At 46.3% G+C, this 13,357-nt stretch overlaps 1 non-coding gene across 1 annotated transcript; it reads right to left on the bottom strand.

The window, feature by feature from the left end:
- Positions 1 to 3,234: 3,234 nt before the first annotated feature.
- On the bottom strand, positions 3,235 to 3,373 carry LOC114814415. The gene has a single exon (XR_003762213.1). It is a non-coding gene; the product is annotated as a small nucleolar RNA SNORA7 (small nucleolar RNA).
- Positions 3,374 to 13,357: the final 9,984 nt, after the last annotated feature.

The following is a 13,357-nucleotide window of genomic DNA, read 5'->3' as shown; positions in this document are numbered from 1 at the left end:
TATTTGTTTCATAGTGTTTCTCTCGCCCGGCAATATTTGACTAAAGTTTATTGGCTATGGGGTTTTAAAAGTAAACCAGGTGGGAACCCAAACCCTTGACACCCAGTCAGATGGATTTGATCTTGCTGTCATCAGTCAATAAGTGGTATTTATTGAGGTCTTAATGTGTGCCCTCCAGGAGCTTTCTATTTAGTTGAAAGAGACTCATTTCCTATGAATATAATAGGTTAACTGCCCAGCAGTATAAGAAACAAGCACCTGAGTGAATAACATAGGCCACTGAAAGCCTAGCTTCCTTTTCTATTCAGCAAAAGAGCACAATTCCTGAGAATGCTGAAACAGATCTGAGAGGTCATGGCAGCAGATCTGTGGTGTGTGGGTTTACATGGATGTGTACATCAAAAAAGAAGCCAAGGACCAGGAATTCTGGATGAAGAAGCCTGCCATCCAAGGTCTTGGGCAATCTCACCCTCCTCATCCCATCTCTTCCAGCCTGCCAGGACTGTGAGACCCGAAGGAAAGGACAGAGATGGAGGAGGAAAGACTGTGAGTCCCTTGTGGGGCCAGACTGGTCCCATTGGCTTCTATACTGTACTCACCCCAGCTCTTAATGCAGTGCTTTGCACTTAATAAGCACTTAACAAATACCATAATTATTAAAGACTGAGATGCTCTTGGACAATCCCCTAACATCTCAATAGCAGAAGGCGGATTAAGTGAGGTGGCCTCCCCTATAGGAGTAGCATCTAGGTCACTCAAAACCATTTGGAATTGGGCACTCAGTCTTAGGCATTAGGAGTTACCTTTGCTCAGTGGAGCGTGGTGACTAAAAATGTCCCTGAAAAATTCAGGTAGGACAGACCCTTTTGCGCGCCCCCAGTGATTGACAACCCTAGCGGGAATCGTCACAAGGAAAAATATCCCCAGGATCAAACCCTTGGACAAATGATGAAACCAAGGGTGAAGTTTGTTGTCATCCTACAAGATGGCTCAGATAACTGAATCCAACCATAGGTTTAGTCCCTGGAAAAAAAACCAACACCTTTTCTGGGCTGCCCTGTAGACCCAGTTCGAACTCCACTTTAATTATTTTCATACAGATTATCTACTGCAGAGTGGTAACGAGAAATTTTCAAGTCCACAGGCATCTGAATATCTGTCAGTTATTATTTGCTGGCAGTGTGATTGCATTTTGTTTCTGCCATTTAAGTCAGGGCTCAGGTTACATGATAATTAATTTTGGACATTTAAATGTAATAGCCAAGTAATCTGCTGGAACATGGAGGTTGTAGTTGTTTACTAGGAAAATTTTATAGGAAATGTAAAGAAAGATTAATTTAAGAGTTGCTATTTTACTGTAAACTAAGATAGTCCCCACTTCATCTTGAATGGATTTTACTGTATGTGTTCAAACCTAGTTATGAAGAGGATGCCGCAAGTCCATTCATATTCCAAATAGACTATTTTACTATCACAATTAATTCTAGTGGAAATGATATCATAAAAAGAGCTTGTGACTCCACTAAATAAATAATGGCCAAACAAGAGATGGAAATTACTATTTTAATGATACATGGCTTTGCCAAATAACTAACAGGAGAAATAAGATTATGTGACTGAGCACAGTAAAGTTTTGGTGACATTTAGTATTTTCATAAATCTCAATGAAATAAAATGCAATTTTTTTTTTTAAAAAAAAGTCTAAATGAACCTCTATTCTATGTGAAGATGTCGAGTCCTTCATGAGGAAAATATAAACCCCTGGAGGTGCCCTCTACAGTGTTAAATGGTTTTAAGCAGGAGAGGAGAGTCACAACCCATCCAGTGGCCCTTACTATGTGTCAACCATGGTTCTAAGTGCTGGGGAAGATACAAGATAATCAGGTAAGATAGGGCTCACAATCCAAGTAGGAAGGGGAACAGGTTTTGAGTCCCCATTTTACAGATACGGTAACTGAGCACAGAGTAGGTTAGTGGCACATGGTGGGAACGGGAATTAGAACTGACTCCCAGGCCCATGTTCTTTCCACTTGGCCACACTGCTTCCCTAACTTGTTCTATGTATCACTGATAAATGAGTAATTTATTAAGTAGCAGCACCGCTTGCTCATCACACAAAAAAAGTCCCCAAATGCTCTGAAATCTGAGTCAATATATATCCACCCAACTAAAGAAACAGCAGTGAAAAATTGCCAAAGAGAACGAAATAGGAGCCTGGCCTAGTGGAAAAAACACGGGCTGGGAGTTCAAGGGCCTGAGTTATGATCCTGGCTCTGCCACTCGTTTGCTTTGTGACCTTGAGCGAGTTACTTAACTTCTCTGCGCCTCAGTTCCCTCATCCGCAAAATGAGGATTCAATACCTCTTCTCCCTCCTCCTTAGACTGAGAGCCCCAAATGGGGTAGGGTAAACTGATTTATCTTCTATTTACCCAGGGCTTAGTACAGTGCTTGGCACAAAGTAAGTGCTTTACGAGTGAACCCCTGAACCTTAGAATTGAAGTGGAATGATACTAGGAAAACCACAACTGGGGTTATTTCCTAGACTGTGAGTTCATCTATAGGCTGTGAACTTGTCTCTAGACTGTAAACTCAACTCTAAACTGTACTCTACTCATGGGCAGGGAATGTTTCTGCTAATTCTGTTGCATTTTACTCTCCAAAGCACTTAGCACAGTGTCTCTCACATAAGAAGCACTCAATCAATACTATTGATTGATTCCCCTGATTGTTTTGACCACTCTAAGCCCAACAGAAGCGCATAAATGCTGCCTACCTCAGACTTGGGCAGAGCAAAATGTGCCATCTTATTGCCAGTATCACTGTGATGATGTCAGTATCTGTAGAAATTTGCCAGTGTCAGTGTGATGATTTTTGAATGTTGATGCCAACGTTAAAGGATTGACACCAAATCCACCTCATCACGTTGCTGCTGCTGTTCATCCATTCCCCGCCTCTTGGCCGGCTTCCAAAAAGTCTCGTCAGGACTCATGAGAAAATCCACTGAGAATCCTTCTGTTGTTGTCTTATGTTGCCGATTCGTATCTGACCCATAGCGAAGTCATGGAAAAATCTCTCCCAGAACGCCCCACCTCCATCTGCAATTGTTCTGGTAGTGGAGTTTTCTTGGTAAAAATATGGAAGTGGTTTACCGCTGTCTCCTCCTGCTCAGTAAACTGGACTCTCGGCTCTCGACTCTCTCCCATGCCGCTGCTGCCCAGCACAGGTGAGTTTTGACTTGTAGCCGATTGCCTTCCACTCGCTAGCCACTGCCCAAGCTAAGAATGGAATGGAGATGCCTCTGCTTGACTCTCCCTCCCATAGCCGAGACTTGGTAGAGTACTGGAAACTCTCCAGGTGTGACCCTGAGAGGGGCAATCCTTCTGTGTCCCAGTAAATATAGGATGACTTTTTTTAGAGTCATTTCTGCAATGGTAGCCCAAAATATTAGGAGCTTATTTGTTGGAAACAAGGCAGTGGTTTCTCTTTATTGCAAGAGGCAAGATGGGCTCCGATCTGGAAGTTAGAACTTTTTGGTTGTGTCTATAAATTTTCATGAAGGAGGACTATGAGAGAGAAACCTTGAGAAGAACCAGATTTTGATATTTGAAGGGAAGTGTGTGCAAAGAACCACCCAAGCCAGCTAAATAAGCACCTGGAATATACATTATATGATATGATGATGACATAGTAAGAACTTACTATGTGCCAGGGATATGTTCAACTCCTTGGTCCACAAAGGTGGACCATTTTGCTTAGTCGTATTTAGACTTTCTTTTCAGAAGTTACTGAGTCTCTGAAACAAAATTCGTGTATCTGTGCCAAAGAGCGGATATATAGGAAGCAAAATATGAATAGGCAAGTTTAGATGATATAGTGAGGTCGGCATTTTCCAGCCAAATTTTCAAGAATGGAAAACAGGCATCTAGATCCTGAATTAGGTCAGCCAAAGGATTAGAAAGCTGAAGCCAAATGAAAGAGTATGACACATCTTGGTTGAGTCCCAACCCAGCAAAGTAATTTGGGATCGATTTTAAGCTCCATCAGGGCAAGTATCTTGTCTACTTACTCTATTGAAAAATAAAAATTATGGTATTTGTTCAGTGCTTACTATGTGCCAAGCCCTGTTCTAAGAGCTGGTGTAGATATAAGGTAATCAGGTTGTCCCACGTGGGGCTCACAGTTTTAACCCCCATTTTTCAGATGAGGTAACTGAGGCACCGAGAAGTTAAGTGGCTTGCCCAAGGACACACAGCAGAAAAGCGACGGGGTCAGGATTAGAACCCGTGTCCTCTGACTCCCAAGCCCATGCTCTCTCCATTATGCCACGCTGCTTCTCCAAGCCCTCAGTCTAGTGCTCTGCACAGAGTAAATGCTCAGTAAAGATCTTAGATGTCTCTGGGCAAGGACTGATAAACTCCTGAATAACTGGGGGATGCAAACCTAGACTGGTGAGCTCCAAGAAGTCCCGCCAGTCTGGAATGGTGAAAGAAGATCTAGCCTGGCCCCAGGAAGCTGTCTCTGTTGCAAGGAAAGTGTCAACTGGATTCATTCATTCGTTCATTCGATCCTATTTATTGAGTGCTTACCGTGTGCAGAGCACTGCAGTAAAGGCTTGGAAATAACAATTCTGAGCCGAGGGAGGTTGCCTCTCTTAACCTGGCTTAGGATGGACAGTCATTCAGTCAGTAGATCGGAATTCTAATCCCAGGCCCGCCACTTGTCCGCTATGTGACCTTGGGGAAGCCACTTAACCTCTCTGTGCCTCACTTACCTCATCTGGAAAACGGGAATTAAAAGTGTGAGCCCCATGTGGGACAACCAGATTACCCTGTATCTACCTCAGTGCTTAGAACAGTGCTCGGCATGTAGTAAGTGCTTAACAAATGCCATAGTTCTTCTTCTTATTCACTTATTCTTATTATTATTCTTCTTATTCACTGAGCACTTACTGTGTGCACAGCACTGTACTAAGTGCTTGGGACAGCACAGTATAACAATAAACTGACATTACAATAAGCTTACATTCTAGAGGGAGGTCCAAGAGGTCCACAAGCCCCTCTTGCCCATTGCCATCTATGTTCTCTAGAACTCAGTGGGAGTTCGACACACTCATTTTAGACCACAGAAGTGGCTTGAGTACCCAGATTACATCCAAGTATTTGCAAACCCACCGGGTACAAATTGCTCTATAATCACTTAGTACAGTGCTCTGCACACAGTGAGCGCCCAATAAATACGATTGAATAAAAAACTAAGATGAGAAGAGAAGGACTGGTGATACCGGAGGACAATGTGCATGGATGTTTGAAAGGAAAATCTGGACAGCTAAGAGCTGGCAGTGTCACAGAAGATTAATTTTGAAAACATTCATTCAGCTTTCCCAATGCTGTCCACTTGAAGCATCAGGTCAATCGAGTTTCTCTCCTGTACTATATAATGAAGTTTTAAAGCCTAGAATTCCCTTCTGAGGATATGCTGCCGATGCGTTATCAAGTTTCAATTTTTTTTGGTTTCTTAATCTCTGGATAAGGAAAAGGAAATGCCGTTTGGGGCCATAATGGGCATGACAGAATATTCTGAAACAAAAGTGACATCGGAAAGAAATTCCTGACCTGATTTGACTCTTAGCTTATTGTTGATAGCGTTGTGAAAAATGACGAAGAAATGCTATGTCGTAGAGAATGATCCAGTGCAGTTTGAGCTTCCAAAATATGATTCTGACCGAAATGAAAAGATGCTTAATCTTAAAAGTTCGGTGAGAAACGCATACCGAACAGGTGGGAAAGACTTCACTTGCAGAGCGCCACTCCAGCAAGTGCTAATATTAAAAGCTGATAATGACTAATTTAGTGGAATGCAGAAGGCATGGTTACTTCATTTAGATCAAGTCACTGTAAAAAATATATTAATAGGATTTGGCCAAAGAAGGAATAAACTACAAAGTTAAGAAATTAAAGATTAATGTACAGTGATGATTGGCTGGTAGGCTGCCAGAGGATACATCTCCAATCACAGTCCCCAGCTCTTTTCTGCCACATCCGTCAACACAGTCACCTTTTCTCCCACTCTTTAAGGCCAGTAAATTCTGCAGAATTGACGGGGACAAATGTTCTCATACTTTCACCATTTTGATATCTTGGTTTCCCACAAAGGGATACCTCTAACCGTGCGTACACGTCAGATACGGGAGAAACGAACTCTCGGTATTTAAAAACAAGAGACTGAAATTCTCCCCTGGAATGAGCCAGAAAAATGATCCCAATTAGTTAAATAGACCAATCTTTTGCAAACACTCTAGAAATTTTTTATTGAATGTGCAGATATGACTTATGCAGTGTTGAAAAAGGCAACATTTAAATTAGTTATCAAATTTAGAAATTTAGCAGATTCGAAAGAGGGAGTGTGTTATAATAGCAGTTAGAGTGAGGGAATAGGAATCAGGAGTGTTAAATTCTTTTCTTGGCTCTGTAACCAACTTGCTTTGTGATCTTAATCTTAAGCAAATAAATTTACCTTTCCGTATTTTCTCTTTGCTGCTCCATTAGTGATATTTAGAGAAAATCATGATTCTCCTTCACACCATACTCCTTAGCTTCCACTGGAACAGGGTATAAAGAAAGAACGGTAGAGATAAACGTATCGCCGGGCACAAGTATTTATATTCACATAAGCAGAAAAAAAGTTGTGTTTCTATTAAAAGGGAAACATCTCCTATATGTGATTTTTTCATTATTTTTGTATACGTGTATGAAATCACACAAATTAGTGAACATATTCTTGTCTGCGGCCCCAGCTCTCGGTAGTCCGATTGGATTGGATAGGGTCTCAGGTGGCCATTGTTTGGGAGGTCTGAGGTGTGGAGGGTGTGAGTGGAGCATGCCCAATCTCTAGACCCCGTCTGTCACTTCATCTCTGTTTCTTTATCTCCTCATTTCTCTCACACCTGCATGAAACGTGGGTGTTGTGCTAGCTGAGTATAAAATGTGCATTCCCAATGGAAGCCTTTTAAATATAGATTTTAAATGCATGATCAAAATATCATAGATCGTAATAAGGAGAACTTTCCCAAAGTGCTTATGTATATATTTATCCCCAATGCTACCCATTACGTTATATAAAAATAAACTTTCTGAAACACCTGAGTAGCAGGTGTGGGAATCAGAAGAGCTGGATATTAGTCGTCAATCGATCAATGATACTGAATGCTCACTTTGTGCAAAGCGTCGGTAGTGAGCACTCGGGAGAGTACGACACAGTTGATAGACGTGATCCCAGCTCTCAAGGAGCCAATGGAGTTTACAGTCGGACAGCCTAGTTCGACCTGTAACTGGCTAACGTGGGTGAATTCCGCATATGCACTCGGCATTTATTTGCTGCGCTCTGATACCCCAGCGGAAACATAACCAGCCAGGACGAGAGACAGTGTAAATGGGGCTTCCTGGTTGGAGATTTCATCATCCCACAAAGCGAGGTCGCAGTAAAGTTGGAGTCAACGGATATCTACGGACAGAATTGCCTTGAAAGGCAAATAACAATAATAGTCATACGACTGAAGTATTTAAGTGCTTACTATGTGTCAAACACCGTAATAAGCACTGGAGTAGATAGGGGATAACCGGCTCAGTCACACTCACGGGGTTCACAGTTTAAATAGGAGAGAGAATGGGTTATTGAATCTCCATTTTACAGGTGAGAAAACCGGGGCAGAGAGTAGTTAAGGGACTTGCCCAAAGTCACGAAGCAGACAAGTGATGGAGCTGAGAATAGAACGCAGGTCCTCGGACTCTCATCTCGTGTTCGTTCCATGAGGCAATGCTGCTTCTCAGCTAAATGTGGTGTATTGTACTGTGAACTGCCATTGTTTTTACGAGATGTTCTTCCCCTTGACGCTGTTTAGTGCCATTGTTCTTGTCTGTCCGTCTCCCCCGATTAGACTGTAAGCCCGTCAAACGGCAGGGACTGTCTCTATCTGTTGCCTACTTGTTCATCCCAAGCGCTTAGTACAGTGCTCTGCACATAGTAAGCGCTCAATAAATACTATTGAATGAATGAATGAACTGCCCCACTGCAAGTTACTCATCAGGTCGATGGTGGGATAAGGGGCAGGTGCAGCAGGGAAACTCCTCTCTCCCTCTCTCTCTCTCTCTCTCTCCCCCCGTGATATTTTTGGCCAGATGTGGATCTGGGGTGCACCGTGAATGACTTGGCCTGGGTCGACAACATAACATTGACTTTTTAAAATTTTTGGTTGCTCCTTCAGTTATATTGTCCATATTTAATAGAATCAGAGGAATGAAAACAAACAGTAGAGTTAGAAAAAGTCTGATTTATGTAGACTTTAGCAATTGGCAAAAATAGGCATTCCAGGGAAATTGGAGTGTGTCTGAGGACTCCTAGCCTAGGGGACCTGGACTTCCTCAGAGGTCACTGTTGATTTTAGAGACTTCTAGAGATCTGTGCACAACTACAGATCACTATAAAGTATACACTACTATGAGAAAGAAACCTTTACTTTGAGCGGGTGGGAGGAGTGTAGCACCGAGAAAGAGAGTAAATCTTCAAAAAATATTTTATTGAATACCTTTATCTTTTTCATTGGGGTTTGTCTGTTGATGTATCTGATTCAAGTATTTCTCTAGTAGGTTCACTTGTCAAATGTGTCCCCAAACTTCCTTTTCCCCACCAAAAAAACCCCGAAAACAACCTCTCTGTTTAATGTAAAATAAAGTATATACATTCCTGAAATGAGAGCAATTCAGCAGAGTTTGAAAGTTTCCTGACTTTGTCAAACCCTTGGATTTTTTACATTACAGAAATGGACTCATATTGCTCAATATCTCAGTATTCCCCCAAATCGAATGGTTTACGCTTTGCTAAAGATGATGTATATCTGCACAGATGCTTTCATAGAGGGTGGAGATGGGGAAGAGTAGGAAGATTGCAATACCCTCCTTATCCTTCAAGAAGGTGACCGCCTCTAATACCTGTGTATTAGATCCTTATTGGTGCGAAACGATTCCAATTAAGAAGTGTGACTTACTTGTTCATGAAAACCCCACTTTGGGCAACAGAGATAAACAGGTGAGTTCAAGGGATGAGGAGAAGCTTTCAACCTTAGGCTCATTAGTACCTTGTTAAATTATACAGTGCCCGGACTCGTTAAGGTATGTAGAGGCAGAAACATTATCCTATTTCCTGGGATAGGGTGACTTATAGAAAATAGCGTTCAGTCCCAAGCCTGAATCTGATTGCTGGGCCCGACTCCATTTCACAGGATCTGGTGTACATGAAATATGATTTTCCCCTCTTTCCAAAAATAGATTTATTTCTAACTGTGGGACAAGGTTACCATCTTTAAACATTGCTCAGCGGTCACCCCGGAGTCCCTGGAGAGACAGCCAAACCATGAACATTCTTTATATAATAAACTGGCAAGAAAGAAATAGTAGTAAGCTTAGTTTCCCATTTAAAAGCCAGAACTAAGTCCACCTTAGCAAAAAGTCAATAATAAAGGATGAGCCGGATCTCAGATCGGGTCTTGTCCTCACATGCTGGATGGTATTTAATAAGCCTTAGGCCCATGTGGACCGGACAGTCAGAAGGCATAATGGCTGGCTCGGCGTAGGACCTAAACGGGTAACTCCATTTCTTGACGGCCTTTCTGAAACTCGTCCTTCCCTCACTGGTAAACCAAGTAGTTCTGAGCCTGCTGACCTGGTCTTACCCCCCGCAGAACTCCGCAGATGTCACACTTGTAGGAGGGGGGAAAACTTTCCAGTGGGCAGAGCAGATATGATTACTATCCTCTGGTTCGATGCTATTATTGGCTGAATATAGATTGATGTACTTGTCTCCACTGCACCGATGTATAATGCACGAACACGATTACGAGGGTAATTTAGAAACAGGATGCCTTTAATCTTCTGCTCAGATCAATCAATTACAATACATAGGTTAGAGAGTGTCCTGTGATCTTACATAGAATCCCTAATGGAACTCATCTTAGAGTTAAATGAGGTTGGAAAATTTGAAGCCCTCTAGCTTCGAGTTTTTGAGGGCTTCGAGTTTTCTGGTGGCCCCAGAGTCCCCGGAGAGGCGGTGATCATGCACGTATATAATACATATTTACCTCTGAGCAATATTTCACACACGGTAACCTTGTCCAACGGTTAGAGATGTATATATTAAGATCTCAAAGGAAATGTAAATGTAAATTAAGGACAAATAACAAATCGTTGACTGGGGATTGTGGTGAAAGCCCGAGAGAGACGTCAGGGAGTACGAAAACACCTGACCCAGTTAAATAACTTGATTGGGCCCGGGAAACCTTTGCCTCCCACCTGTTCCTTTCTCTTTTTTTTCTTTCTAAGAAAGAACAGGTGGAAAGCAAGGTTTTCCAGGCCCGTGAGAGATCGCTTCGAGTTTATCGCTCCAGGAAATGATCACGGAGCCCTCCTTCGGAAACAGATGACACAAACGAGAGCCTTCCAGCTGCATCTGGGAACGCCCGTTTCGACCTAACCGATGGACCCGCGTTTTTCAAACCTTGCCATGACGTGGCCCGCCTTCAAAGTTGTCGGGGAGGCCTTAATTACAACCGAGGTGTGATTAATAACATTTTCGGGCCTTACCCATGTAGGCTAGAGCAGGGCAGCGGTGTGTGGCGGGGGCGGGGGCGGGAGACGGGGAGGGGGATGGGGAGATGCAGCCCACCCCGGGGTGCCGGGGAAGATTTCAATTCAATTCTTCTGAGTCTGCAGGTCGGTCGTCTCTTTGCTGGACAGAAACTGCAAATTGCAAATAGGGGGACCCCATCAGCACCACGAACAGCGCGGCCCGTTCTGCACCTGGAAGAGGAGAAATGAGCTTTTTTTTCCACCCCCCATCGCATTCCTCAGCTCCCCTTTTAGCCCAGCGAACCGGAGAAAGTCCTTCGCCTCGGGGGGCGAGGAGAGCTTGCCAGTCGGCAGGTGATGGCATTTCCCACTACACGAAGGCGGGCGCTGTAAAGATGCAAGGAGGTCGGAGCCCTCTGAGGGCCCTCGGGCCCACCCTCGGCCTAGAAAAGTCCAACGAGTGTGCCACTCTCTGCCTCTCATCGGTGCCAGAAGCAGACATTGGTCGAGGGGGGTTTGTCTGGCTTGCTTGGGTGTGGAGGGGAAGAAAGAGAGAGAGAGGCAGCAGGAGACTTATTTCCCCCCCCCCACCCCTCCACCCCCAGCTTCTCCTCTTTATAGAGAGGCGGCCGTAGAAAGAGCCCGGGCTTAGGAGTCAGAGGTCATGGGTTAATAATAATGTAATAATAACGTTGGTATTTGTTAAGCGCTTACTAGGTGCCGAGCACTGTTCTAAGCGCTGGGGGAGATACAGGGTCATCAGGTGGTCCCACGTGGGGCTCACACACATTTAATCCCCATTTTACAGATGAGGGAACTGAGGCCCAGGGAAGTTAAGTGACTCGCCCACCGTCACACAGCTGACAAGTAGCAGAGAAGGGAGTCGAACTCGTGACCTCTGCCTCCGAAGCCCGGGCTCTTTCCACTGAGCTACGGCCGCCTCTCTGGTGGGGGGTGGGTGGGGGGGGGGGGTTCCCATCCCGGCCCCGCCACCTCTCAGCTGTGTGACATAGGGCAAGTCACTTCACTTCTCCGTGCCTCAGTTCCCTCATCTGTAAAATGGGGATGAAGACCGTGAACCTCATACGGGACGGCCTGATGACCCTGTATCTACCCCAGCGCTTACAACAGTGCTCTGCACGTAGTAAGCGCTTAACAGATACCAACATTATCACTATTCTTCTCGGTGCCTCAGTTCCCTCATCTGTAAAATGGAGAGGAAGACTGGGAGGCTCACCTGATTACCCTCTATCGACCCCCAGCCTTTAGCACAGTGCTCGGCACATAGTAAGCGCTTCACCGACACCAACATTATTATTATTTTCCACGGGATCCCCTTCCCCCATGGGCTTTTCAAAGCGCCGGCCTTCGCGTAATATGACATGCCATCACCCGCAGACTGCCATCACCTCTCCTCGCCCCCCGAGCCCGTGGACTTTCTCCGGTTTATTGGGCTAAAAGGGGAGCCGAGGGATGCTACCGGGGGGGGGGGGGGGCAAAAAGAAGCCCATTTCTCCTCTTCCAGGTGCAGATGGCCACCCTAAGGGGGCGAATGTCAAACGGGTGACTTGAGGAAAGGTTTCGAAATCTCACTCCTAAATGGGAGTGAGAGAACAAGGGCGGTCAAAGGTGGGCTTGGAGGGAAGGAGGGGATGGGGAGAGGTGTCAGTCAGAAGACAAGGACCTGCCCTAAGCTTCCCCATCCAGCTTCTCCCGCTCATTCTGCCCGTCTGCTAAATCGACGGGGGAGTTTTCACCTTGTCCCACTTGTCCGGCTCTGAGTGGCAGCCGACCGGGGGAGAAGGAGGGAAAATCGGGAGGGATTGAGGTTGAGAAGGGAGACCGCATTTCAGGGGGATGAGAAGAGGAGGGCGGCGGGAAAGGATCCCCGCCGCTTGATTTCCTTTGTTCGGCGGCGGGCGGCAGGGGGATTTTCTCTGGAGGAAGGCAGGGAAGTCTCCAGGCACACGTTCTCAGCAGTCCTCGCAGAGCCCCGGCCTCGCTTTTTATGACTTGAGGAAACCAGGCTTCCTCGTGGGGGGCGGGGAAGCGGGGGATGGCCCTCGGGGAAACAGGCCTTTCTCCCCCCACGCCCCCCACCCCGGGACCGGAGCAGGGCCTGGGCCGGGAGGGGCAGCGGTTGGAGGAGCGATGGCAAACGGGAATTCCTATTCCAGGGCAGGGGGGGTGGAGGCTGGAGCCCGCCCAAGCGTGACCCTCATCCTGTGCTTTTCATTCTCCCCGGGCTCCCTCCTGACGCCCCCACCGCCATCCTCTCCATGGAGGACCGTGAGTCACCCCGGGGGGGGTGGGAAAGAGGACCCTCCCCCCCCCCCCCAGGGTGCTCCGGCTGAGGAAAAGCTGGCTCCATCCTCCTCCCGCGCTTTGTTCCTTCCCCACCTTGCCCTTCCCCCTCTCTCTTCCCAACCCGCTGTCCCTCCTCCCCGCGAGGGCACGGGGGCGGGCCCGGCCTCCAGGGGGCGCCCCTCCCCAGGGGGCGGAGAGGGGTTGCAGCCCGGGGAAATAGTCGGCGGGGCCCGGCCTCCAGGGGGCGCTCCTCCTGGGGATGGGCAACCCGGGCAAAAAGCCGGCGAGGCCCGAGCTCTAGGGGCGGCTCCTCCGGGGGAGGGGGCAAGGAGAGGCAGCCCGGGCAAATAGCCGGCTGGCCCCGGCCTCCAGGGGGCGCTCCTCCCACGGATGGGCATCCCGGGCAAACAGCCGGCGGGGCCCGACCACCAGG

Source organism: Ornithorhynchus anatinus, chromosome 9, assembly GCF_004115215.2.
Source record: "Ornithorhynchus anatinus isolate Pmale09 chromosome 9, mOrnAna1.pri.v4, whole genome shotgun sequence".
Classification (NCBI taxonomy): domain Eukaryota; kingdom Metazoa; phylum Chordata; class Mammalia; order Monotremata; family Ornithorhynchidae; genus Ornithorhynchus; species Ornithorhynchus anatinus.
The sequence above is the reverse complement of the archived record's forward strand: the minus strand, read 5'-3'. Positions and strand labels throughout refer to the sequence as shown.